The 27,839-nt window shown below is 48.0% G+C and overlaps 1 pseudogene; it reads right to left on the bottom strand.

The window, feature by feature from the left end:
* Positions 1-477: 477 nt before the first annotated feature.
* LOC142020006 (DNA-3-methyladenine glycosylase-like) lies at positions 478-27,545 on the bottom strand (annotated as a pseudogene).
* Between the last annotated feature and the right edge of the window lie 294 nt (positions 27,546-27,839).

Raw genomic sequence — 27,839 nt, 5'->3', positions numbered from 1 at the left:
CGGTGGAGGTGCCTCCACACGTGGCTGGAGGTCAGGATCCTGAATGTGCCCCAGGTGGTGGGCGCCTGTTGCGTCCTCCACAATGTTGTGGAAGGAAAGCTGGACACCTATGTGTCCAGGGGCTCTCCTGACGACACCGGCTGTGAGCAGCTGGGCACCACCCCCATCTGCCAGGCCCACTAGGACGGCCACCGCTTACAGGAGGCCCTCAGGCAGGCCTTTGCTGATGGCCATCTCTGACCCGCATGCACACCCACATCCCATGCACATCTGCCACCCACCATCCCCACCAGCATATCACCCACACATCCACCACCCACCATCCCCCTGAGGCGCACAGCATGGGGTGGTGTATAGCAGATAAACATTTATCGGGAACTTGAGCATGGTGAACTATGTACAGCTGGGGGGAACCTGAACCTGGAAGGTGGGGGGGCTCATTCCAGTGCCGGGGTGGTTGGACACGAGCCCCACTGGTCACTGGAACCCCTTCTTCCCCATGAGTGGCATCCCTGGTGGAGAGGAGAGGGTGCAGGGACCACCGGCAGGTATGGCCAGGGAGTGGGCCCGGTGGGGGCAGTGGGAGCGGACTTAGCGGGGGTGATGGGGGCGGGCTCAGGGGAGGGAGCTGCATGGGGGGGGCCAGGAGGGGGCAACATTGGTCGCATGCTCCTGGAGGGTCTGGCCAATGCCCTCCAGGGTGATCAGCAGCCTCTCCCCAGCCACCCTCCGCCACTCCATCTCGGCTTCGGTGAGCCATAGGTGCTGCATGGCCACCTTGGCCTGGTGCTGGCTGGCTGGGTCCTTCTCAGCCTGGCAGGGGGCCCTCTGGCCATGGCCCTGATGGTGTGCTGTCTGGGGTGGTGTCTGGGCGCCTCCGAGGGCTGCAGGGGGGCACTCTTGGGGACGAAGGGTAGTGCAGGGCTGTCCGGGCCCATGGATGGTGCAGCTGTATGGAGAGGGAGACAGCATGTCAGTAATGTGACCCGGACGGTGGAACCTGGCTGTGACCCACCTGCCTGAGTCCCCCTATGGGTCCCCCCACGGGACACTGACTCCCCAAGGGTCACCGACCCACACCCCCCACACAGGCTGGCCTCCCGGCCAATGGCGGGGGGGTGCATCCAATGGTCTCTCATGCGGGTGTGCACCCCCAGGTGCTGTCCAGCACTGACCAGCCGCCACCCTGTGTGTGGCTTGTGGGGCTGTCCACAGAAGGCAGGAGCTGGGCCTCACTGGTGGGCCACTGTGGGGTGCCACACACCATGTGGGGCTGACCTGTGTGAGGTCCGGGACCACCGGGCCTGTGTGCAGCCGACTAGCCATTGTGTCACCCCCACCTTGTGAAGCAGGTGTGCGCCCCTCCATGTAAGTACCAGAGGGTCCTTTGATGACATCCAGTGATGCCTGGCTCCCGGTCGCCTGGCTGGAGGAGCGAGAGGGGATGTATACGGCGAGGTCCCCCTCCTTGCTCGACCACTCCGTGGTGGCCTCGCCCTCTGGGGTCTGTGGTCCGGGCTGCTCCTCCTCTTCCGGCTGCGGCTCGTCACCCGAGGTGTCGAGGAACACCAGAGGTGGGGAGCTGTCCTGGGGACCCAGGAAGCTCCGGAGCTCCCACACATAGGGGCATGTGGCTGTGACTGCCCCAGAGCAGCCGGCCTGGTCCCTGGCCTGGCATGGCCTTGCCACAGCTCCTTGACCTTGGAGCGTACCTGCTCCGTGGTACGCTCCGGGTGGCCCCTGGTGTGGAGGCCCTGCGCCCGGTAGCCGAAAGCACTGGCATTGCGCCGCTTGACCCCCATCACATGCAGGACATCCTCCTCCTTCCACAGGTCGAGGAGGTCCTACAACTCCCACTCCATCCAGGAAGGGACCCTTCCCCTCCCAACCCTGGAGCCCTGCGGGGGCTTGGGGCAGGGGGGCAAGGGGCTTGCGTGGAGGCTGGCTGTTAGCCATGGCTGCGGTGCCGGAGCATGGGGCTGGAGCACATGCACGGGCTGCTCCTAGCACGCTCTCAGCTTCCTGCCACTAGTTTCCTCTGTGTCCAGCTTTGAGAGCCTCACTGTTGCAGGCTGGAGCGGCCCCGTGCTGCAGCTCACTGGCACCATGGCAGGCCCGTATTTCGAAAAAGCGGAATGTGGAGCATCTACACGTGTCCTCTTTCGATTTAGTTTTTCGAGGGGCGGGGGCTGAGCTTCCTAATATGGGATCGGGGTTTGGATTTCGATGTCTGTGCTCTGTTCCTTTGATTTCCTTCCCAAAGGCGGCATTACACATGTGAATGCTTCTTCCGCTCTTTCGAAAGAGGGCTGCTTATTTCGACATTTTGTGCACATGTAGACACAGCTAGGCATAATTTTTAAGAGTTCACAGTCATGCTGGAAGGGAATAACAATTGTGGGTCCGGGGGGTTTGTTTTGGCTACTGTTTGTTCAATATCCTAATCAATGATTTAGGTAAAGGCATAGAGAGTACGCTTATCAAGTTTGCACTGAGAGGGATTGCATGTGCTTTGGAGGATAGGGTCAGAGTTCAAAAGATCTGGACAAATGGTCTGAGGAAAATAGGATGAAGTTTAATAAGGACAAATGCAAAGTCCTCCATTGGGGGAATAATCAGTTTCACACACACAAAATGGGAAGTGACTCCCTTGGAAGGAGTACGGCAGAAAGAGATCTAGGGGGTCATAGTACACCACAAGCTGAGTGTGGGTCAACAGTGTGACACAGCTGCAAAAAAAAAAAAAAAAAAAAAAAGCAAACACCATTCTGGGACGTATTAACAGGAGTGTTGTGAGCAAGACACGAGAAGTCATTCTTCCGCTTTACTCTGAGCTGATTAGACCTCAGTTGGAGTATTGTGTCCAGTTCTGGGTGCCACATTTCAGGAAATATGTGGAGAAATTGAAGAGGATCCAGAGAAGAGCAACTAAAATGGTTAAAGTTCTAGAAAATATGACCTACAAGAGAAGATTAAAAGATTTGGGTTTGTTTAGTTTGGAAAAGAGAGGGCTGAGAAGGGGACATGAGAGCAGCTTTCAAGTATGTAAAAAGGTGTTACAAGGAGGAGGGAGAAATAATCTCCTTGGCCTCTGAGGACAGGACAAAAAGCAATTGGCTTAAATTGCAGCAAGGAAGGTTTAGGTTGGACATTAGGAAAAATTTCCTAACTAACAGGATGGTTAAATACTGGAATAAATTGCCTAGGGAGGTTGTATAATCTCCATCATTGTTGATAATTAAGAACAGGTTGGAGACATAACTAATGCGGATGATTTAGATGGTGTTTGGTCCTGACATGCAGTGGGAGACTGGATTTGATGACTTTTCAAGGTCCCTTCCAGTTCTTGTATTTTATGATTCTATCTCCACTCTCCAACAGAAATACTTCTGGTCTGGTCTGCTGTACATGGCAGAGAACACTTTAGCATTTTAAGTGTCCAGTCAGCTTTCCTTGACATAAGCAAACTCCATCTGCTGTAATTGTGCATGTGCAATTCACTAGCTAGAGCCTGTGATCACATCTCCCAGTTGCTGGGCTCAGCAGAAATAAATAACACCTACTATTTGTTGACAGTGGGCTGATTTGCTCCCTTAGCTCAAAATAGCAGCGGCAGCTTTTGCTGATGGTCGTTGGGTCAGTCTACAATGACAACATGGTGTGTGCGGAGGATCATATTTTCGTTATGTATGGCATTATACATCCTGAAACACAGTGAACTTTAAAAAAACCTTCACAGTTCAACCCCTTTTGTTTCTGGGACGTAGGCTGTGCGGATGTGAAACTGTCTAAGGAGGCATCGGTAGTACTGAGAGCTCGACGATGTTTCAGCCAGCTCTAGTGCTTTGGCTGCTCCGTGCTGGGATGGGGGAAAAAATGAACGATGTACACCTGCCAAAGCCATCTTGTGGGGGGACGCCCTGGGGCCCTGTAATGAAACAATTGTTGCTGCTTGCCTTTCAGTTGTCCATCTGACGTGAACAACTGCAACTATTTAAAATAGCCTGACCCTAACCCTAGAGGGGTCTTCTCTGTCCTTTATGAAGCCTTAGTTTAAATCCAGACCCTGTTTTATCACCACTGTGCTCCCAGACACGGTGAACTGTTTGGGGCCTCTTTTGATAGCAGTGAATGCGGCTCCTTAAATAAAGCCCTCACTCTTCCAGTGAAACAGGGCTTCATACCGCTTCCCTGACTAGTTGCCTCTGCAGCCCGCTCAGCCAAGAAAGTCACAGAAGCCTCAGGCTGGAAGAGACCTTAAGATGCCATCAAGTCCAGCCCCCTGCCCAAAGCAGGATCAGCCCTAAATAAATCACCCCAGTCAGGGACAAAAATAAGAAATCAGGTTGGAGAGTTACTGTGGACTTTCACACAACAGCTCAGCTCAACTCCAAACATGTTAGCAGCATGAGTCACCATTTCCTTGCTGTAACAGCAACGAAGGGTCCAGACTAACACGACTACCCCTCTGATACATTTCCTTGCTGTGTTCTGCCCCATGATGGTAAAGTTTGCACGTTTCATTCTGGAGCCAGCTCCCTCAGGCAGAACCGTACTATGCACATGTGGATACTTAAAGGTGATGCAAACAAAGGAAAGGGAATTTATAGGAAAAATAATGATGCAGTACCATTAAAGACTGTATCTTAATGCATACAGACAAAGGGGCTGAATTAATGTTGTCTGGCATTTCTTAACTTTTGAGAGCCTGATTCAGCAACCTGTAAATTTCTCTTAATGTAATTTTTAAATGTAATTTACTGAAAAAGACAGATCAGCTGAGATCCTGAAAACAGGAACATTCGTTACCTTCCCAGTGTCTACATCAATGCAAAATGTTGCTTTAAAAAAACTCTGATCAGCTGTTATCATGGAAAACCAAAAATGTTTGATGTGAGTAATAAATACCGCAGACAATGAATAGGCTCATTTATTAATGTTTTGTTTGCTCTTTTAAGGTTTCCAGTGCCAAATTCTCCAGACACAATGTGTCGGTATATTCATGTGTGACACAGGAAGAAGTGTTATGATGAAATATGGAAATGTGGCGAAGGATAATCCGATGACAATACCTGCCTACTGGTTGTCTGTCTATTCTATTTATAGAGTGCCCACCAAGATAACACAGTATGTAGCCACCTAATATAATATTAAGTTTTGCTTGAAAAGAACTTGGCTTTTCCTTGCCTTTGAATCCACTACTAATATTTAGAGTGATTTTTTTCTTTCTTTTGCTTGGGAAAAGAGGACTTTGCATTGTGTTTTGAACGTAGTCATGACACAGTTCATTCTGACCTCTGATGAGAGTCCCACAGGCTCTCGCTCTTCTGGTCCGGAGCAGAAAACAGGGTAGGTGGTTTAGTTTTTAGCAGGAAGTATTAAGAATAAGTTATTTTGAACACAGAAGGTGATTTTTGAGAAGTAGAATATAGTCACCCCAATTGGAATTTGGCCAGGTTATATCCACTCTCTGTGGGAAAAAAATCATGGCAAATATAACAGCTATGTATAGGCAAACCTTCGTTGTTTATCATCTCTGGAAGCTGGCATTTTCGGTAGCACAGTTCTGCCTAGCAATCTTGGTGGTCCACAGTGTCTAACGACGACATCTTGAGCTTGCACAGGCTCATCGGTCGTGGACTCGCATGTGGCTGAGGAGTCCAGGCCCTGAACAGCATGGGCGCTCACAGCAGGGGCAAGTGAATTATCCTGGCTCTGGCAGTGTGGCTGCTGCTGTTGCTTTTCTTCTCTCACGAGCGTCAATCAGGCATATGCGTTGCTGTTCTTTGAAGTTGTCTTACGCACGTGGTACGAGAGCACGCCAGGCTGTTCGGTCTTCTGCATGCTGCTGTAGCTGCTTTGGCTTTAGTTCATCATGAGCAATGTTGGCCTTCATGCAGTCTTTATACCTCTTGCAAGGCCAACCTTGATTCCTTTTGCTCTGGGAGCATTCACCATAGAGGAGTTGCTTCGGGATTCTTGACTTCTCCATTAGCATGACGTGCCCTGTCCAGTGAATCTGGGCTTTCAGAATCATGGCTTCAGTGCTTGTGGTCCCTGCTCTGTCAAGGACTTCCAGGTTTGTGACTCTGTCCTGCCATCAAATATGAGGTATTGACCTCAGGCTGCATATGTATGGAAGCGCTCCAGTAGTTTCACATGTTTTCTGTACAAGGTCCAGGCTTCACGTCCATACAGGAGACTGGTCAGGACTACAGCCTTGCAAACTTTCAATTTAGTGGACTGTTGGATAGTGTGCTGATTCAACACTTGTGCTCATAGACATCCTAGTGCCTGGTTGGCCTTGCAGATCCTGGCATTGATTTCTTAGCCACTGATGGCTCCCTTGACAATCACGCTGCCTAGGTACTTGAACTCATCCACTGTTTTTAATTCTGTTCCTTCAATAGAGATTGAAGGTGGTGGAGAAAGCAGTAGATCCTGGAGCAGGCTTGAAACAGTACCTCAGTCTTTCCTAGGCTGATGGTCAAACCAAAGAGGTGAGTGGTTTCAGCAAACTTGTTGAGAAGTTGGAGATCAGATTCCTTTTGTGCCCTAAGTGCACAGTCATCACCAAAAAGGGCTTCAAGGATGAGCCCCTCGAGCATCTTGGTTCTAGCATGCAAAGGTTGAAAAGTGACCCATCAATCCTGTATTTTATGTAGACTCCTTGGTCCAGGTCCCTAACTGTGTGGCTGAGGACACACATGAAAAAAGAGGTTGAATACCACTGGGGCCAGCATGCACCCTTGCTTCATGCCATTCATGGATCTGAACACTCGCCATTCGAAAGAACAAAGCCAGTCATGTCATCATGGAACAGGCATATGAAGTTGACAAATCTTCTAGGGTAGCTGAATTTTGAAAGGATAATGCAAAGGACTTCTCTGTTGATGGTGTCAAATGCCTTGGTGAGGTCTATAAAGACAGAGTATAGATCCAAGTTTTGCTCTGTGCACATTTTCTGGACCTGACAGACAGTAAAGATCATGTCAATGGTGCTGTGGCCTGGGCAGAAACCAAGTTGTGCCTCTGTCAGGTTATTCTCTAAGATGCTGGTGATTAGACAGTTGAGGATGACTCAAGCCAAGAGCTTCCCAGCAGTAGAGAGAAGAGAGATGCCCAGGTAATTTCCACAGTCAGCTTTGTTGCTCTTGGTCTTGAAGAGCAATATGATTGTGGCATCCTATGGTAACTATGGGTAGGCAAACCTTCATTGTTTATCATCTCTGAAGCACGGCATTTTCTGTAGCACAGCGCCACCTAGCAACAGTACTAATTAACAAGGCGTGGTGCCTCCATAGGACACCTAGAAGCAGCCTGGATTTTCCTCTGAACTGCTCTATCCAAGCACTCTTCATTTCCAATTTCATTCTTGAAAGATTAATAATAAATACTGGAATGTAATAAAGGAACAGAAGGAGTTAGCAAGTGGAACTATCTTCTTTGTTACTATCTTGGAATAAGTTGCAGCTTCTGCCACCAAGGCTACATCTACACTAGGGGAAAAATGTTGAAATGGCCATGCTAATGGCCAAATCTGAGAATACTAATGAGGCACTGAAATGAATATGCAACACCTCATTAGCATGCTTCCAGCCGTGGCACTTCAAAAGTGCCGTGTTTCGCTCATGCATGGCTCATCTATGCAGGGGTCCTTTTTTGAAAGGACCCTGCAAATGTCAAAATCCCCTTATTCCTATTCCTATTACTTATCCCCTTATTCAGAGGCTAGAAATCTTTCCCCTTCCTTATTCCTTGCTTATTCCTATCATAAGGGGATTTCGATGTTTGCAATGTCCTTTTGGAAAGGATCCCCGTGTAGATGAGCCACGCTAGTGAAACGCAGCACTTTCGCAGTGCCATGGCCAGCAGCATGCTAATGAGGTGCTGAATATTCATTTCAGCACTGCATTAGTATTCTCTGACTTGGCCATTAGCACGGCCATTTCGAAGTTTTCCCCTAGTGTAGCCCTAGCCCAAGAGGCAACAAGATGTAGAAGAACAAACCCAGAGCAGAGAGTTAAAATGCCTCAATTCTAGTACTGGCATGTCCATTGACTAACTACGTTGCCTTGACAGAGGCCTGATCTACACTAGGCACGTAAATCGACTGAAGGTATGCAATTCTCCCATCGACCTCCCTTACTTCTTGCAATATTGATTGCTGACCCCAGATAGTTCAATTCATGCTACCAGGTGTGTGAAATTGAACTCTGGAGGATCAACCCTAACAAGACTGATCTTTCATGAAGTGTAGAAATACCCTAAGTCACGTCCCTGCCTCATTTCCCTCCGTCTGTAAAATGATACTAATAATCCTTGTCTTCTTCAGTGGGGTGTTCGAGCATTGTCTTTATTAATGATGCTGTAGCCACTGGAACATGCACAATGCTAGAAGTTTTAAGCAATATTACTGTTTGTTAATTTTCATTAATTGAAAAACTGAATAGAAATGATACAAACTTATTTAAAGAGTTCTTAAACTCGCATATAAAGACAGCATCTCTTTGTTTTTGCTCCAGGAAGCTCTCTGCTCTAACAGAACAAAAAAGTCCCTTTCTAAAATAACAAGAAAATCATAAGCATTTCTTGTGCACCTTTTTTAAGGTCACCATTATAGATATTTTGATAACACATCCTTTTACGTGCATGTGGTCTGCTCTGATGATGTGGTAGATGAAGATAATACTGTTTACAAAGTTGCCATGTGTAGAAGGGTAATTTTTTTTGGTCTTCCGTGTGTTTCGGGAACAAAAGGATAAATGTTGCTCATTCTTGGCAATACAGACTTTTGTTCCTCATCTTCCTTCTATAAAAAGTACAAAGGGTATGAGGGTAAGGGAAGAGCATGCACAGATCACCATCATGTGAAAAACAAAGAAAGGACTTACCTTGTTTCAGCTCATTAATTTGCCTTGCTTTTATACCTCTCAAAAAGACAGACCAGAGAACAAGGTAACTTATAGGCTCTCTGTCTCTGTCTGTATTCTATTTCCTTAAGATCTGACACACCCTAGTCAATTTCATCCAGTATCCTGATCCCAATGCTGATCAGCACCAGATGCTTCAGAAGATGAGACACACTGCAGTGGGTCAATGTGATGTCATCTGCCCCTCTGAAATTTTATCCTAGACCCTAATTGAGATTGGCTAGCTCCTCAAGCATAAGGTTTTATAATCCTCCCGATTTTTCTTAGCACTCATCGTTATAATGCTGGATATTTTTGTTATGCATGGAAATCTCCAGTCCCTCTTTGAATCTTGCTAAGTCTTGGGCTCAGTGATATTATGTGGCAATAAGTTTCTTGGTCTATTATGCATTGTGTGGAAAAAGTACTTCTTTTTAGCAGTTTTGGATTTGCCACTTTTCAATTTCACACATGAATTGTCCCTTTCTTCTTGTGTTATGAGAGCGGAGAACAGAACCTCTCCTTCACCCACCAGCATAAGGCTATCTGCATTCTTGGGTGACTTGCAATGCTCATTTGCCAGGGCCCTATTTAGGAGATTATCATGAGGACTAAACCAGTTAATTAAAACCACCTGGGGGCAATGTAACAAGGCAGAACACAATGATCTGAGCTGAAAGGTCTGTCACTGCCAGAATAATATAACAGTGTACTTTAGAAAAGCTATGGGAAACCTGGTGTGAAAATGCACAAGTTGTGGATCTACACTGAGGGAGACAGCAACAGGAAGGCAAAAATTTGGAATAATGGGAAATGTCTTCCCCTCCTCCTTCTCTCTGTGGCTGCATTTATAGCTAACGTTCATATTGGAATGCTATGGAGAAGGATGGAGTTGTTGAGGAACGCTGCTCTTTGTCATCCTACAGCAAATTGAATTACTATTGAATTTAACTCTTGGAGCTGAATGTTTATTTTAAGGGGTCTGAATCTGCTGCCTTCAGAGGCTGGAAATGTCTCCCCTTCCTGCTAAAACAAGACGGAAAAACATAATCAAACTTTTTATAATCAATCAAACTTAGAGACCGCCTGTGTCAGCACTGCTACTCCTGCCCCTAGCGAGGAGTAAGGGAAGTTGACAGTGAATGTTCCCATAGATCTCCCTTAGCTGAGATGGCACAGAAGCCTGAATTAAAGTATGTTGGCTCCAGCTACGTAAATAATGTAGCTGGAATGGCATACCTTAATTTGACCTTCTGCTGTGGTGTAGATCTACCCTGAGAGATGAAGAAGGAAGGCAATCTTAAGAGCTACCTTTTGAGTGGATGAGAGGGAAACACCAGGAAAGAAGGGAGTGCAATAAGTCAGGTAGGAAATCACCAGAGTATGGATTTAATGCCGTGGTGTAAAAAGAAAGAGCTGAGTTCTGCTAACTCTGGATAAACGCATCATAGCATTAGAGAAAGATGTGTGCAATGATCTGTGTCAGGCCTCATATATGCCATGGAGAACTCTCAGCTCCAGTGTTTCTTTACTGCCCATCCAATGCTTCTATAGTCAGAAAAAGACCATTGAACATGTTCTTAACATGACTTGCTGTGCCCACTGTGACTGCTGGAGAAAGAAGGTCTCATTGGCTACGTCTACACTAGCACACTATGTCAAAGTAGCCTATTTCGATGTAAGAACATCGGAAGAGGCTACTTCGACACGTATCATCTACATGTCCTCCAGGGCTGGTGCCGTCGATGTTCAAGGTCGAAGTAGCGATGGGGAATGTCAAAAGGAGCCACCCCGGAAGGAAACGTGGAGCCTCCACACACACAAGAGCTCCCTGTCTAAATAAGGGGCCAGAAAAGCCTGCGGACTGGGTCACAGGCTGGGCTAGCCCTTCTGGGTCAACAGCAAGCCACTCCTTTAAAGGGCCCCTCCCAGACACACCCGGCCTGCACAACATGAGGTCTGCAGAGCACTAGCCACACTCTCGCAGACCAAGTCACAGCAGATCTGGACCCCCAGCGGCAGCAGCAGCAGCAGGAAGAGGAGGCCCTCCAGGTAGTCATCCAGGGGGCAAGCGTCCCGCTAGGTGCTGCCTGGGAGGCCGCCCAATGGTTCCTGCCAGAGAAGCCCTCCCTGGAGGCAGACGGAGATGCCCCTGACCACTGGGCTCCCCTCTTCCTCCCCTGCCGGGTGCTTCGCCACCTCTGGAGCTACTGCAGAAGCTCCGAGTGGTGGGAGCAGCTGGTCATGCGGGAGTGGGACGACAACATGTGGCTGCAGAACTTCCGCATGCGCCGGCAGCTCTTCCTGGAGCTCTGCCAGTGGCTCACCCCCGCACTGAGGCACCAGGACACCCGGATGCGGCGCGCCCTCCCCGTCGAGAGGAGGGTCGCAATAGCCGTCTGGAAGCTGGCCACTCCAGACACCTACCGCTCCATGGGACACCAGATTGGAGTGGGAAAGGCCATGGTCAGGGCCATTGTCATGGAGGTAAGGAGGCCCAGGCATGCACCCACTGGGGGGCAGGGGGCCGGGTGTGGGGCTGGGGAGGGGTGGGCGCCAGGGAGGGAGAGGCTGGGCACGGGGGTACCTGGGGAGCTGCCCAGGAGGGCAGCCTGGGGGGAGGGCCCTGGGGCACCCTGCACACCCTCATGGGTGCGCGTGTTCCCCCCCATGAGTGGTCCGTGTGCTTAATGCCATGCTGCACCAGGGAGTCGTCCGACTCGGGGACCTGGATGCAGCTGTTGCTGGATTCGCCGCCATGGGGTTCCCAAATTACTTCGGGGCCCTGGACGGGACCCACATCCCCATCCGTGCCCCGGACCACAGCGGAGGAAGATACATAAACCGCAGGGGCTACCACTCTGTGGTCCTGCAGGCCATGGTGGACAGTCGGGGCTGCTTCCAGGACATGTATGCGGGCTGGCCCGGCTGCACACACGAAGCCCGTGTTTTTAGGAACTCAGGCCTGCGCCACTGGCTGGAGGTGGGGACCTACATCCCCCAGAGGGAGATCCCTGTGGGGGACATCACCGTGCCCCTCTGCCTCGTGGCAGACGTGGCCTACCCCCTCCAGCCCTGGGTCACGCGCCCATGCACCGGCCATCTCAACGCTAGCCAGGAATGGTTCAATGCCTGCCTGAACCACGCCCGCCAGGTGGTGGAGAGGACCTTCGGCTGTCTGAAGGGCTGCTGGCGGTGCCTCCTTGCCTGACTGGACGTCAGCCTCCAGAACATCCCCCAGGTTGTGGGCGTGTGTGGGCGTGTGCTCCACAACATTGTTGAGAGCAAGGGGAAGGCTTTCGTCCAGGGATGGGCGGTCGACACCAGCAGGGGCTTCCCCCAGCTGGCCACCACACCCAGCCGCCAGGCCCACCATGAGGGGGTATGGGTCTGTGAGGCCCTGTGGGCCCACTTGATCAGGGAGACCCCTGAGCACCTCCCTGGCCTTCCCCAGAGGACCCCCTCCACAGCCCGCACACCGCCCCCAACACTTGCATGCCACCCCCCCCAACAAGCATACGCCTCCAGCTATTTGGAAAATAAAACCATTTTTTTCTTCTGAAAACTGCTAACTTTGTTTTGTGCACAACAGAAACTGCAACCAATATACAAAAAAGGGGACAACTATATACATGGGGGACAACTATATACATGGGAGCCCGGCGGACAGCTCGGCCGTTGTCTCATCAGTCTGAGGTGGGGGTAGAGGGGCATGACCCCTGGCGGGTATGGCTTGTGACCCTCACCCCATGTCCACGGTCCCTGGCGTGGCTGGCAGGGGGCTGGGAGAACCAGCAAGTACGGCTGGGATGCCTCCACTGGCCGGTCTTCAGCCCCAGTGGGCTCTGGTCCTGTGGAGCTTGCAGGCAGCACAGCAGGTGGGGCAGCAGGTGGCGCGGCGGGGGGGCATCAGGTGGAGTGGTGGGGAGGGCGGCCTGGAGGCAGCGGGGGGCAGGAGCCGGGCAACGGCCTCCTGGATCGACCCGGCTATGTCCTGGAACACCCCCACGAAGTCCTCCCACACTGCCCAGCGCTGGGTGGACTCCTCCCGGTCAAAGCGGAGTCTCTCCTCCGCCACCTCCGTCTGCCACCGGAGAGCTGCCAGGAGCTCGGGGTCCACAGGGGCCATCCTCAGCGTCCAGCAGTGGCAGGACCGTCCCGCTGGCCTTGGGGGTGTCTCCGGGCACTGGCAATGGCTGACCTCCGGCGGGCTGTTGGGGACGATGGAGGGTGCCTGGCTGCCAGGTGCATTGGATGGTGCAGCTGCAGAGAGGGAGAGAGGGAGGGGAAGGCTGTTAGTACAGTGCCCTGGCCCGTGGCTCGTTTCCCCCGCCCCCCCTTGGGTGCTGGGTCTCTGTCCCCCTTGGTGGGTGCGAAGTCCCTGTTGGCTGTCCCCGTAGCATTGTTCCCCCACCCCTGGGATTAGGGCACAGTGCTGTCCATGGGTGCAGGTGCTGACGGGCGCTGATGGCCATGCCACCGTCCTGGGACCATGCTGTGGCTGAGCGGTTGCGGGTTGGGGTCTGCTGGGGGTGTGTGACGCTCCCGGTCATGTCTGGTGCCCCCGTCCCATGGCCCGTGGGTGTGTGCCCTGTAGGTACGTACCTGACCATCCACTGCCGCGGCTGGGGGAAGCATGCCGCCACTTGCTCCCCCTCACATGGAGCACGCCCTCTTCACCCAAGAGCCCCAGCAGGTCTTGGAGCTCGGCCTCTGACCAGGAGGGGACCCGCCTCTTTTTGGCCCCCCACTTGGCTGCCGGGGGTGCCTGAGTCCCCTCAGGAGGGGAGCTCTGGGGGTGCTTGGGCGGCTGGCCCGATGCCATAGGTGGTGGGTGGGTGGGTCGGAGCCTGTAGAGGGCGTGCAGGGCTAGCACAAGCGTGTGCTGTTGCCTGCATGCTCTCAGCTTTCTACCACAGGAAATCCAGGTCTGTGGTGCTTTAAAGGCTGCTGCGCGCAGGGACCATAAAGTCCCACAGGGGCTGGACAGAGCGTCTCAACCCCTCAGCTGATGGCCGCCATGGAGGACCCCGCTATTTCAAAGTAGTGGGATGCGGATTGTCTACACACACTCTACTTCGACATTCAACATCGAAGTAGGGAGCTATTCCCATCTTCGGATGGGAATAGCGATTTCGACATCTCGCTGCCTAACGTCGATTTCAACGTTGAAATAGCACACAGCGTGTGTAGACGCGATGGGTGCTATTTCAAAGTTGTGCTGGCTACTTTGAAGTAGCCAGCTAGTGTAGACACACCCAATGAAGCAGTTGAGATATTGGTACATGCACACCTTTCCCCATTGCTAGAGTCTGGAATTAAGTCATCTAGAGGATAAGGAACGTTAACATGACAAAAAGTGCAATTATGGTAATGCTTTGCTGTATACTTTCTGCTTCCCCATCAGCAACTGTGATCTGATAGTCTGAAATCTTCAGAATCTAGGGCTGTTGGAAATGAAGACTCAGTAAAACAAAATATGGACAACCTAATTTTCAGGAAGAAATAAAGTTCTATTATACAACAAAGACCAGGGAGAAGCTACTTTGTCCATCCTCCATGCATCCCATAGACCCATCTCTTTAGCAGTGGACTATTGTATTTCATTTGGATATGCAACATAGCCTGTATTTGTAGGGTTCTTTTTATTTAAAAGTATCCAAGTTGCTTCAGAGCTGATTATAATACATAAGGACAAACTACAGTAAATGGTACAGTGGAAAACACAAAGTAAATATGGTCAGATTTCTAAAAGTGATTGGATACAGAGAAACTGAAAAATCTTTGCCTCCCCTGTTTTTAAAGAATTATGCTTCTCTAACAGCACAACTTGATTCCCTGAGCCACAGGGAGGTAAGTGGGATAATGTAGGCAGGGGACTGGTGCTTTGATTATAGGGTTGTCATTGTTTGTATTTTGTTCCTACTTGGAAATCAGACTGAATTTGCAGCCTGGATCTGGTTGTGAAGTTATTCATATAAATATGACGTTTTATGGAAATAACTGATGGCCTCTCTTTTACTTTCTTCCCTCTGACTCTCTCTGAAGAACACACTATCTAACTCAGTGTGGTTCTAGAAATAATAAATGATAAGTAACATCACAGGAAATTCACTTCAATGCTAGTCAAGGTGTGATGGAGTGGGGGGAGTGCATGTGAGACTCAGGCTGGATGCGTGTGTGAGACAGGCAGAGCAGCTCACGGTGGCTAAGGATGACCCCTGGGGCTGTAACCTAAGGTGGCAGGTAACACCTCTGACCCGAACAAAGAGAAGGGAGGACCCGAGCTGGGTTTGAATCTGAGGCAGCAGTTAGAAGCTGTGGTGAGAGAAAGTTGGAAAGAGCCAGCCTGGCTAGAGGGGAAGCTACACCCCAGAGGGGCACCCCTCGGGCTCCTCTCCCCAGGATGGGTTGGAATGACTGTCTCTGCCAGCTGTACTGGCACCTCTGTGCTGAGCTGTGCCTCTGTTGCCTAATAAACTTCCTGTTCTACCTGCTGAGTGAGAGTCACTCCTGCCTGCGGACGGGGTGTAGTGCTTGGGGACTCCTGAACCCCGTCACACAAGGGTACTCTGCAGATCAGGCCATGAGTGTATTGCCATGAATCTGAGCACTTGGATGTAATTGCTTCTCATTGCTCTCTCCTACTTGTGGGCTTTCTCATTTACAGCCTGAGAAGGGCTCTGTGTGGTGGGTAAAGCCAGAAAGACCAGTGTAATCAACTGGCAGTAAAGGATACATGCGTGAAAGCAAAACAAAAAAGCAGTCCTGTAGCCCTTTAAAGACTCACAAAATAATTATTAGGTGATGAACTTTTGTGGGGCAGACCGAACTCTTTAAAGTGCTAACATAACTGCTTTTTTCGTTTTGTGACGATATAGACTAACACGGCTACCTCAGTGTAACGTGTGATATTGTTAAAGCTGCTCCACTAAATGCCACTGCTAAATTGTAGAACGTCTGATCTCATTGCTTAGCTATGGGGCTACCATTTCAAAATGAAAAACTAGGATTCAGCTTCCTGACAACATTCTGGAAGCTTGCAAGGTAGTGCTAGAGAAGTACGGCTTTTTAAAAACTACGTGTCCTGGTGTGGCTGCTGCCAGCTTCTGACACAACAGCCACATAAGCTTCTTTCTCAGAGAAGAAGATATTTTCCAGCTTTAAGGAGGGTTTGCATGGCCCCTACCTTAACATCTTGTGATAAGCTGGGGTGAGGGGAGGGGGATTTGAGGACCCGACCTTATTTGCATAAACACACTTACTCTGTTTAGGTATCCAGCAGGCAGAACTGCATTGCCAAAGTGATCAGTTTTGACTGGTGTTGGGTTGCAAATCACTTTTAGTATTGAATGCAAGGTACTGCAATGCTGTTATCCTTCCTGTGTGAGTAATGGGGGCTGGCAGAACTTTGCTTGGCATCCCGAGTGAGGGAGCCACCCTCAACTGAACCTCACTCGCTAAGCCAAATCCTAGTGAAAAGAAGGTGGGGATAGGTGTTCTGTGGAGAGGACTTTATGGATAGCAGTCCTAGCCCCATGTGACCTTCTCCACCGGGTAAAGATAGAGTTGATTAGACTCAGTCAACAATCTTTTCTTCCCACTCCAAACTGTTCATCGCATGGAACTTTTGTTCCACCAGACTGATTGCTCATGAGAAATACGGAGCAAACTCCAGGGTCACTGGGACATCATATGAAAAATCAGGACTCCCAGTAAAAGCAGGACATAGAGTTACTTTATATATACACTGCATTGTAACAAAGCAGGAAAGGAAGGGGCTAATGAGTTTTCTAGCTCATGATGGGAACTGTCTTACACAACTCTGTAATGTTGAGACATTTTCCTTTTCCTGAATCTTCTGCAAACTCTGTAGGCAGGAGCTGGATCATTGCAAGCATGATTGGGATGGGGGCTGGGAGGCTGACCTCGCTTCCAAATATGGAAAAGCAAATCCACCAACATTTGCTACATGTACAAAGTGCTCTGTGCGCACCTCCCTCCGGGGGTGATACAGGCTGTGGAAATTAAGTGTCTCAGTAGACCAGGTGTCGGAGTCAGTCCCATTTCCTACACTAACTGAATTTTAACAATATGTACATATTCCAAACCAGCTATTACAAACTTGTTGACTCATTGTTTTTTTGAGAATTTACTCCTTATTGAGTTTCCACTTTAAAAGTGCGATGAAAGTGAAATGGCACTGCAAGACAAATATAACAAGACATTTCAACACATTTATTCAGAGGCGTGAGATCTTCAGAGTACAGCTGTGACACCTTGGGATAATAAATGTGAAAGGAATTTTAAATCCTTGCTTTATGGGCCTGCAACTATTGCTGTGTATATTTCACTCTAAACAATTTCTCTTTTGCATTAGCTCACTTGCTATTTGTATGGTTCTCATCAGGGGTGAAAGCGACTTGAATTTCTTACAGGTACTGTTCTATTACACACCTGGGGGGCTCAGGGCAGCGGGTGGGAGAGCTGATATGACAGTACCTGTAAGAAATTTAAGTGTGGGGTGGAGCGCAGGGGGCTTAGAGCAGAGGTTGTGGGGTGTGGGGGGTGCAGGAGTCAGGGCTGGGAGCATTTTTTGGGGGGTCGAGATGCGGGGAGTTACCTGCTGCTGCTGCTGAAGGGCTGTGCCTTCCGGAGAGTTACTGAGCAGTTCGTCTGAGCATGCTCAGTGCACGCTCAGTAGTCAAGTCCTACAGGCTACAACTACACTAGAAGGATACGTCAACAGAGTTGTGTCAACAGAAACTATGTCGACAGAGTGCATCTACGCACAAAAGTACATCGGTAGAGCAATCTTCTGTCGCCAGAGAGCCGCCAGATTGCCCTGCGCTCTCTTGACAGAAGGGCTGATCAGAAGCTCAGCAAACAGGGCTGCCCGGTGAACCAGAAGCCCTCTCTGTCCACAGAACGCTTTATGTGTGCAGACACTCCCTGAGGTATGGCGACGGAAGGCCCCTTCTGTTGACAAAAGCCTTTAGTGTAGACACAGCCACACAGAGGCATTTTTCAAGACAAGATGGGCTCTCAGCAGTGTGCCTGGACCACTGTACTGTGGTATGCCCCCTCACCTTCCCCTTCGGTTCACATCACTGTCGAATCAGGCACCTCACAGACACGAACGTATTTACCCTCTCGACTGCCTTGTGAAGTGCGGCATCCCAGTTATGCCTATTCTACAAGCGGGCAGAGACAATCTGTCACTTGCTGAAAGCCGCACAGGATGAAATCGAATGTCCTGAATGTCCTGAGTCCTAGAACGGGCTTTGGCTAACGAGCACATTTCCTCTATTGCCAGGGCTGAAGGTGAGATCTTTATTGCACATCCAGCCAGCAGTATCATTCCTGTTTCCCCCAGGGCAGTGGTGCAGTTGTAAGAGCTTAGGGGCAGGAATTGTACAGTGAGGTACCAGGCTTCTGACAGTTTTCTAGCCCTACCTCGCCAGGACACTTTCTAGAGACACTGAACCACCAGGGAGGCTTGGGAGGCTGGCTCCATCCTGGAGGGAGTCCTCGGTGGTGACACACAATTGTCAGTCACAACCAGTTGGACTCTGTTTGGTAGGTATGTCAGGAATAACTAGAGGAAAATCCCAAAACCAGAAGAATTCCTGCTCTGCAGCAATGGTCCATGGTCACTCATTCAACGTGATCAAAGTGCAGGTAGGTTAATTCAATGCGTGGCTGACCATGGTCTTAGCTCTTAAAAAACAGGCCTGAACCTACAAAGGCTGTTGCTGGTACCCAGCTGGAGACACCAACAGAGCCTGCACCTTCTCCACACAGGGAAGCACATAGACTAGGTGGCAAGTGATAGCTGTCCCAGTTTGAAGAGGTTGTTTAATTGACAAGTATCAGAGAGGTACCCGTGTTAGTCTGTATCTTCAAAAACAACAAGAAGTCCTGTGGCACGTTGTAGACTAACAGATATTTTGGAGCATAAGCTTTCGTGGGCAAAGGTCTGCTTCATCAGACATGTGTGGGGCGTGAGGTTCAGAGGAGGATTTAAACAAGGGTTGTCTCAGTAAAGGGAAGGGCCAAAACTGACAAGGTGTATTCAGTCAGGGTGGAAATGGCCCATTATTGGTAGTTAATGTGGAGTAGTGAACATCAAGAGAGGAGAAAAGTCAGTTGAGTCAGGGGGGATGTGGCCCATTGTCAGATGCTAATGTGGAGGTGTGAACATCAAGAGCAGAGAAATTGCTTTTGTAATGGGCCAAACACTCCCAGTTGCTGTTTAATCCTTGGTTGATGGAGTCAAATTTGCAAATGAATTGCAGCTCAGAAATTTCTCTCTCCATTTTATTTTTGAAGTTTTTTTGTAACAGTCAGCATGGATTTTTCAAGAACAAGCCCGGTCAAGCCAACATGATAGGTTTCTTTGACAGGATAACAATCTTGTGGGTAAGGGGGAAGTGGTTGATGTCATCTGCCTAGGCTTCAGTAAAGCATTTGATACAATCCTGCACGACCTTCTTATCAATAAACCAGAGAAATACAACATAGATAGATTACAAGGTAGGTGCATAACCAGCTGGATAACCATTCTCAGAGAGTAGTTATCAACAGTTCACAGTCATGCTGGAAATGGATAAAAATAGGGATCTGCAGGGGTCAGTTTTGGGGCAAACCTCTGAGATTTGCTGTCTGGGGCGAGGTCAACACTAAGGGAGAAAACTGATGTAAGGTATGCAACTACGCCTACGTGAATTGTGTAGCTGGAGTCGACATACCTTCCAATGATTTTCTGTGCTCTCCCCACAGTGGAAGGTCGACAGGAGATATTCTCCCATTGACTTCCCTTACTCCTTGTCACTACAAGGAGTACTGGTATTGATGGGACCACCTTCAGCATTTGATTTAATGGGTTCTTACTGGACCTGCTAAATCGAAACCCGGAAGATTAAATTCAGGAGCGTTCACCCTCCAGTAAGTATAGACAAGACATGGGTGTTGATATTGGTGAAGGACTCCAACGATCCAAAAGGTGTAGATCTGCAGAAAAACCTGGCTGGAGGGTTATGTACCTTTATGCCTTGATGGATGACAAGGCTGTAGAAGGGGAGCTCCTAGCCAGGAACAGATGACAGTACCATGAGAAAGGGTGTGAGAAAATGAGAGATCATCACATGCACTTTATGAACGCAGCAGCAAATATCACACAAAGCAAATACTGGCTATGCAAATGCAAAGTGTTCTTTAAGGAGAGCTGGCTTCCTTTTGGTTATGCTGACCAGAACAGTGTCCCTTCTTGAGCATCTCTGGCTGACCTCCCTGATCCACGTCATTGGAGAACTGTCAACTAGACAAGCATTGCACAGCAGCATTATGATAAAGTACAAAACAGTACAGTGGGTCATAGCCTCTCCAGGCTCTTCTTGAGAAAATTCAGTGAGTTATGTCAGCAAACCAGGTGCAGCAGTAAGTTAAAAGGACAAGGGTTATAAAAAGCTTGGTTGTTGCTACAGATGCTATTTTTCAGTTGATTTGTCAGTGCTCACTGTACTTTGACTTATAGAATTGAGAAGCCAGCTTTACATTCCTGAAATGAAAGTAAACCTAAATGTTTAATCAAACTGTGCAGAATTAGAGACCTGCTAGCTAGGCTCTGTGTAACAGGATCATTGAAGAAGATCTGTGAAAAAAGATCATTGATTTATTTCCTTCTGTAGCATGAAGACCTCAGTATTTTTTCATCTCCATCACATACGTATTTTGAAATATGGAGATATGCATATCTCATAAAACTGCAAAGGACCTAGGGAGGTCATCAAGTCCACTCTCCTGTACTCACAACAGGACCTATCACCATCCCTAACAGATTTTTTTTTAAATCTAATCTGCCCCAGAACACAAGGCTTCCCCTTCAAGGATTAAACTCACAACTGTAGGTTTACAATTCCAGTGCTCTAACTGAGCTATCCTTCCCTGTTACTAAAGCATGCTTATCGCTAGCCACCCCTTCTCTCTCCCCTCACCCCACCCCCCAGTTCTTCCTCTGCTACTTCTAATTTTGGATCCAATTTGGACTTTCTGTAACTGCTCATGATAATAGGGCTTCATATATAGCCATCATAAAAACAGAGGTGAGGAAAGGAGTATCAGTTCTAACCTACCTTGCACGTCTTCTCTTCAAGCCTGTGCAGAAACACCAATGAAGGCAATGTATAATTGCTTAGAAAGCAGCTTAGAAACAGGTTCTTATCATGCTAGGATGGCTGGTAATACTGTGGGGGTAACCAGAATGAGGGGTGGTCCATTCTTAAGACAATTACTTACCAGACCAGCTGTGGTTATTGAGTGGGTACCCCAAACAGAATCTTTATTCTATAGTACTACCATAAAGTACACAAAGTATCATTAGAAAGACAAGTGGGTGAGACAATATCTTTATGGGACTTATTTCTGTGGGTTGAAAGAGACAAGCTTTTGAGCTTACACAGAGATCTTCTTCAGATGATCCAGTCAAGACAATGTCTAGCCTACCTGGCCTTTCAGCTATCCTGGGATCTTCATGGCAGGAGCAATGCTGCAAATACAGAATCATGGTGGCCATAAATTGATATGACTAAGGATCAAGTGAATGTAGTTGTAAGAAGAAAGGAGAAAGAGACAGAAAGGAGACAGGCAGAGGAGAAGAAGGAGACTAAGCAGAGAGATGATGTAGCTATGTCTTGGTAGGTAATATTTATGTGTTATTATACTGTTAGAAGAATTTGTATTTTTGCACTTATGCTGACTATGAACCAAACTGCCAATATTCTTTGCATTCATGTTAAGCTTACAGTAAATTGTATGTAATGCTTGTTGATCATTTATGTAGAACCTTTCAGAAGTGATGCCACCTATAAGCAGTGTTGGTAATCTTCTAGGGATAATTGATGTTCTTTAACTAGATAAAATCTTAGCAATAATTTGACCAGGTGCTAGAAATAATTGGCACATATGTTCCCATATCCCCCCACCCCCAAAAAAAGATACAGAGCCAAGAGAAGGAAAGAAATGAAAAAAGCTGAAATTAAGTTGAGGAGATGGAAAGATTAAGTGAAATTTGGAGACCTTTTTGGCAATTGTGTAACCCTTTTGTCAGGTAGAGCAGGGAGCAAGTAGGGCTGAGTTCAATATCTAAGGGTTCTTTTTCAACAGTACAACCCAGAACTAACTTGAGCCCCCATCCAATAACCTGGGAAAATCACACATCATCTCTGGGTGCCTTTGAGAAGCAATATGCCCCCACTTGCAAGCACAGAATGTGAGTGTAGAAAAGAAACTTTTAATAAAAGGAGAGAAGCAAGTCACCCAACATTAATTAAGGAAAAAAACACAAGCAGGATTCATAGTCTTAATACTATGAGATGACAACCCCAGAGTGTGTGGGGCAGGGTCTTCTGCCTCATGTTCTTGAGTTCTACAACCAAAAGTCTCTCTACTTTGCCCACGTCAGGGCACAGGGCCAAAGATGGATAGGATTGTGGGATTCATTTAAGCACAGAGTTGATTAGGGATAGTGTATTTACTAAGTTTACTACATCACTGCTACTACCATGACAGTGCACACTTTTGCAAGCAAAAGTATTGCAGAACAATGAATTAAGAAAAAGAAGTAAAAGGCACTTGGAATGCTTACCCTCCTTCATTCACAGGGAGCCCCAGTCTGGAAGACTCACACCCGGGCCATGGTGGACATGACTCCAGCTGGGGAAATAGCTGAAGTCCCTGGCAAGATTCACTGAGGGACGAGATTCCCTATGGTTTTATACTTCAGCTTTTTTTCCTCACTGGGTGTTTGTGCGCTGGCTCAATGCCACCATGACATTCCCACAGAGCTGAAACATGGGCCAGTGTTGTTTGCCTCATTACTTGGTTCTCAGCTAGAGGTGTCTGGGAGGCAGCCAGTAACGCGGTCAAGGCCACCTGATAAGGCCCATCTGGTGTTTATGCCAGCAGAATACAAGACCATGTGAATTGTGTGCAGCAAATGAGGAAATTTCCATTCTTGCCTTTTGGGGCCTGCAGGCGTGTTATACAGTAGCTTCCCCAGCCCCTTTCCTCATTCACTGCACACAGCTCACATGGTCTTGTATTCTGCTGGCAGAAACACCAGATGGGCCTTATCAGGCATCTCCTTCCCCATCGCCCACTGGTTGTCCTTGGTGAGTGAGGACCCAGGGTTCAGAAGCGTATCTGTGCTAGTTCACCTCCCACCCAGGGAAGAAAGCACCTGGCTCCCTCCACCATCTGAGAACTTGCTGTAGCTGGCTGTCCCACCAGCCACCGTTCTCTGCTGGCCACCTTGCTAGCTGCTCTTCCTGGCCACCCTGCCAGCTGCTGTGCCTTGCCACCTATCTGGCCTCACCATTGTCACTGGCTGCTCCTGATGGCTGACTGCTTGTCATTCTCACTGGCCACCTGTCATTTGTCTGCTGCTGCTACCTGCCTCTCTGCTATGACCTCTATAGGCCAGTCTCAGAGTGATTTTTTTAACTCTCAGCAGGCTGGGCAGAAATATTGCCCTTCCCACAAATTACCTCAATACTTAAAATAACAAAAGGCTCCTAATTAAGCCGGTTTAGCTCTTTCTTTGATGAGTTAAAGTGGACAGGGAGCCCTTAGGGAGAATCCATAACTCTTAGTCAGGACTCCCATACCCTCCCCTCTTACTTTCACAGGAGTCTGGCTTTCGAGTCCTTGGCATAGAAAGTTCCTTTTGGAGGACAGTTACCCTTCAGATGGGACAAGCTCAGCACAGTTCTGCTGGCTTCTAGTCACACAATGCACAGCAGGCGGTGTGTTAGCCAGGATCCTGAATTGACTTGTCACCCAACACAAGCCCAAGCTGATTGCTTGGAGCTACACAGCTCCTGTCTGTTAGACACCTACTCAGGCTAGAGCCACACTACCAGGAAAGATCGACCCTCTCAGAGTCGATCTGCCAGAGTTTTATTTCGCACGTGCGAAATAACGCTTTCAGGGGTCAAAGTCAAGAGGCGAGGAATAAGGCAGGTCAACAGGAAAAACAAACCTATTGACCTTCTTCCATGTAGGCAGACATGGAATTGGACCACTGATAAGTCAATTTTAGCTATGCAATTGGCATAGCTAAAATTGTGTATCAGCGGTCGACTTCCATGTCTAGTGTAGACATAGCCATAGAGTAGTTGTGTTCATGTAAACACAATTTTCTCCTGAAGTTTCTTCCCCACCCCAACTGGCTGTCCGGGGAGAGTTCATTCAAATCCTGCTTAAATCTGTAAACAAGAGGTGTACAAATATAATGAAGCGAGATCCTATTCTTTGGAGCTTTCATCAATGGACTCACAAATAGGACGGTAACATGAAGATATCCTACTCATTATCAAGCGACCACCAAGGGAGATTCTTTGAATAGATTTGAGTTGCAAGGCTGTTTTCTAGAGACTGGTATGCATTTAGCACTCTGTGTTTGATGATCTTTGACTAAGAAACATCAAGGGAGATGAATTGATGTTTCATTGAGCAATAATCTAAATTAAACCCTCTCCCAATATTGTAGAATTGTCTTGTGAACCATGCGGTGAGTTAAACAGAACTGTGGCTTTGGAGAGCCAGAGACAAATCATGATCTACATATAGTACTGAGCAACACCTTCCCTGAGACCACCTGCATTGGCAGATTGCCCAAAACTAACATTTTTGGTGTTAAATGGACATTTTGGTGACAACTGCCATTTAGCCAAAAGATATTTTCCATCCTATGGTCTGATGGAAAATTTTTGACCAATTGTATATGAAGGAAGTCTCTAAAATCTAGCTTTTGTTTTAGCCCTACTCAGGGGCTTATCTACACTTACCTGCATCATGGGTCTACTTCAGTTACACAAATAGGGTAGCTGAAGTTGACATACCTACCAAGAATCTTGTGTTTGGTGAGGCTGATGAAGGCTGCTGTCCTTTCAACACCAGCTACTCTTCTCGTTTTGGTAGCATCAACTTGTCCAAGTTCGAAAATAGATTTATTGTGTCTACAACAGACATGATGAATCAATGGCCAGTGGATGGATCACTGCCACACTGATCCATTGCATAGTGGAGACAAGGCCTCAGTTCCACAGCAGCTGAGGTGAGCATTAGGTCTGAAATTATAAGTGAATAGACTGGTGATGAGTGATGTGCTGTGCATTGTGACACCAAATGATGGTTGGCTCTGGTATCGACTCACTGGATTATTTATCATTAGTAGTCACATCCAATGGGGTTATGGATTCTCCAAATATCTTTTAAATTCATCTCTATTCCATAGATGCCTGAGGCTATGGAGTACAATTAAAGAGTTGTTTTCTGCCTGAAAGCAACTCTGTTGGAGTTGTCAGAGACATTGTCCCTACTTCCACTTATGGTCTGTCTTTGAATCAAACATTTCTTCCATCTTTAGAGTCAGCTGCATGCACCCTGCCAGGGATGGAGCTGGAACTTGCTATAGTAATTCCTGTTTTGGCTATAGTGTCACCAACGTCATCATTATTGACATTCTTCAACAAGCACCTCTTCGACTGAAATCAGCTACGTCTCTATTTTTTCAGTTAAGTATTTATCAAACTTCCATATGCAATGAGCCCTCACCCATGCTTTATGAAAATTGGCTTATGAATATGCATAACTTGAAGACGCTTTATGTAAAATAGATTGCACAACATGTCATTTTAAAAGTTGTAATCTGTTGAATCTGTATATCCTATTTGTGGGCATGTGTCTTTCTTATATGTGAAGTTCAACATATTAAGTGGAAACCTGTTTTATTAAACCTGTTTTATTAGCACATGTATTCTACTAAAAGTCCTTAGGGACACTTTAGGAACTTGATGGCTCGGTGATCAAGTCAATACCCTGTGAATGGTTTTGCTTTTCCTACAAGCCAAAACTGCAGTGGGTCATACAATGACATTTGGCCAGGCCATTTGATGCTGAAACCTATTTTGGATCTGGTACATTTCTACACAATGTGAGAAAAATTTGAACTGAGCTCAAAGAAGTTCCACCTTGGGCAAAAAGCATATAAAGGGGGTGGAGGGGGGAGCAAATAATACAGGCATTAATCGTACTGTGAAGATCTCAGTTATTTCTGCCACATTTCGTGGCAATACTTCAATCCCATCACTTTCCATAGACTGCTAGATTCCAAAGCCACATGGGAGGGTCTTTGGTAATCTATCTAGTCAGATTTGCTGTATAAGACATGCCGGAGAACGACCCTAAAATAATTTCTCTTCAACTTGGAGCTGATCTTCAGCTTCTCTTTTAAATACCATTGAACCAAGAACTGAGCCTGTAGGGACCCTGCTAGATCCAGCCCCCATTATTAATATCTCCCTATAACACACACAATTTAGAAGCTGTGGGTGCTGCTGCTAACTTTGCTCTGTACTCTCTTGTGCTGCTGGGGCACACACAGCAGAGACTTGCTCAGACTGTCTCCCCAGTCTAGTGAGTCCTGAGCAAGCAGCAGCACTAAGGAAAGTTTTGTGTTCATTTTATTGTTGCAATTACCGTCCAAGAAGGCAGGGGAAGTTAGAGTCAGGTTTACAAACAGCTGATGACTAGACCGGTGCTTTATTAATACAGGACTCTGTTTCTTGATGAAAGTCTATGGCCCGTTTTACAAACACTAGTAATCCACTTACTTCCATTTGACACGAGCTTCCTCTTTCTATGGGAATTTCTGCCAGTGTCTCCTCTGGAGGGCAAGAAACAAAGAAGCTTTATTGATAGAAGAAAGTTCACAAAGCTCCTTGCAAACAGCACAGAAAAGTTAGCAAAATGGGTGTTATGTTTAATCAGCTGTCACTACTATATTTTTTTAAACAAAGCACGTGTACTGTTAAAAACAGCATCCAAATTAGCACTCCCCCATCAGGCCAGGGCCTGGGGCTGACAGTTAATGAAAGCACAGGCCTTATCAATGGTCCAGTTCTGATCAGTCAGCCTCCCACTCCCCACCCTCTATTCTATTCTGCAGCACCTTGCTCTCTCTCTACCACCTTGTCTCTAACGCTCACACATTTGTTCCCTCGTATGTAAAATCTCAGTGGTTTCGGTGCCCATTCTCCCCCCGTAACTGACACCAATTCTGGCTGCAGTCACCACAGCCTGCTCTCCTGGTGCTTCTGAACCAGGCTCCATCCAGACCTGAGTCAGGTCCTTTTGGTCAAAGGTCTTGTTAATACTGAGTGCTTGACAGAGCTTGGATGGACCATTGCACAGTTGCCAGCCTTTCAGGAGTCTGGCCAATCCTTTTCTCTGAGCACTTTGCAGCTGCCTCATTGTGTCCAGGCCCTGAAGAGGTTCCCAGGAACGGAGTAGGACTGCAGCCCCTTCCCCCTGGCTGGAGACATTCATGCAGAAATAAATCCCATAGGTCTGGTACACATACAGGGTTCCTGGTTTCATGAACATTGCTGTATTTCTTGCAGTTTGTTTCCCTCCCTTTGAATTGGAAGCTTCATCTTCTCCACCCAGATAAGCTGTCCAGAGAAAACCCAGCTTCTCTCCAGCTGACACCTCCAGGAGCCCGACGGCTGTTCTTGATGGGAATTCCTCTCCAGTAACAAGCAAGTCACTTCGGTAAAGAGAAGAAGACATCTTCCCGGTTAGGACCAGACTTCTTCAACCTGCCCTGCATCAGCCTGGCTAAGTCATTCCTAGGACAGATTTTAGTTCATAAACTTCCTGATGGTAGAGAACTCCAGGGAAAGATTGTGGGAACGGAGGCACTACTATTGTTACAACAGAGACACCTGGTCATATACCTTTCTTAAGGAATGCCTCAAACAACCAATAAAGTGATGGGGAGAGTGCTTAGAATCATATCTGCTTTTGTATCACAGCCCTACCGATTAGGACCAGGTTTCCTGGTGGGGGAGGAGAGGGACGGGG

This window comes from Carettochelys insculpta, chromosome 1, assembly GCF_033958435.1.
Source record: "Carettochelys insculpta isolate YL-2023 chromosome 1, ASM3395843v1, whole genome shotgun sequence".
Taxonomy (NCBI): Eukaryota; Metazoa; Chordata; order Testudines; family Carettochelyidae; genus Carettochelys; species Carettochelys insculpta.
The sequence above is the reverse complement of the archived record's forward strand: the minus strand, read 5'-3'. Positions and strand labels throughout refer to the sequence as shown.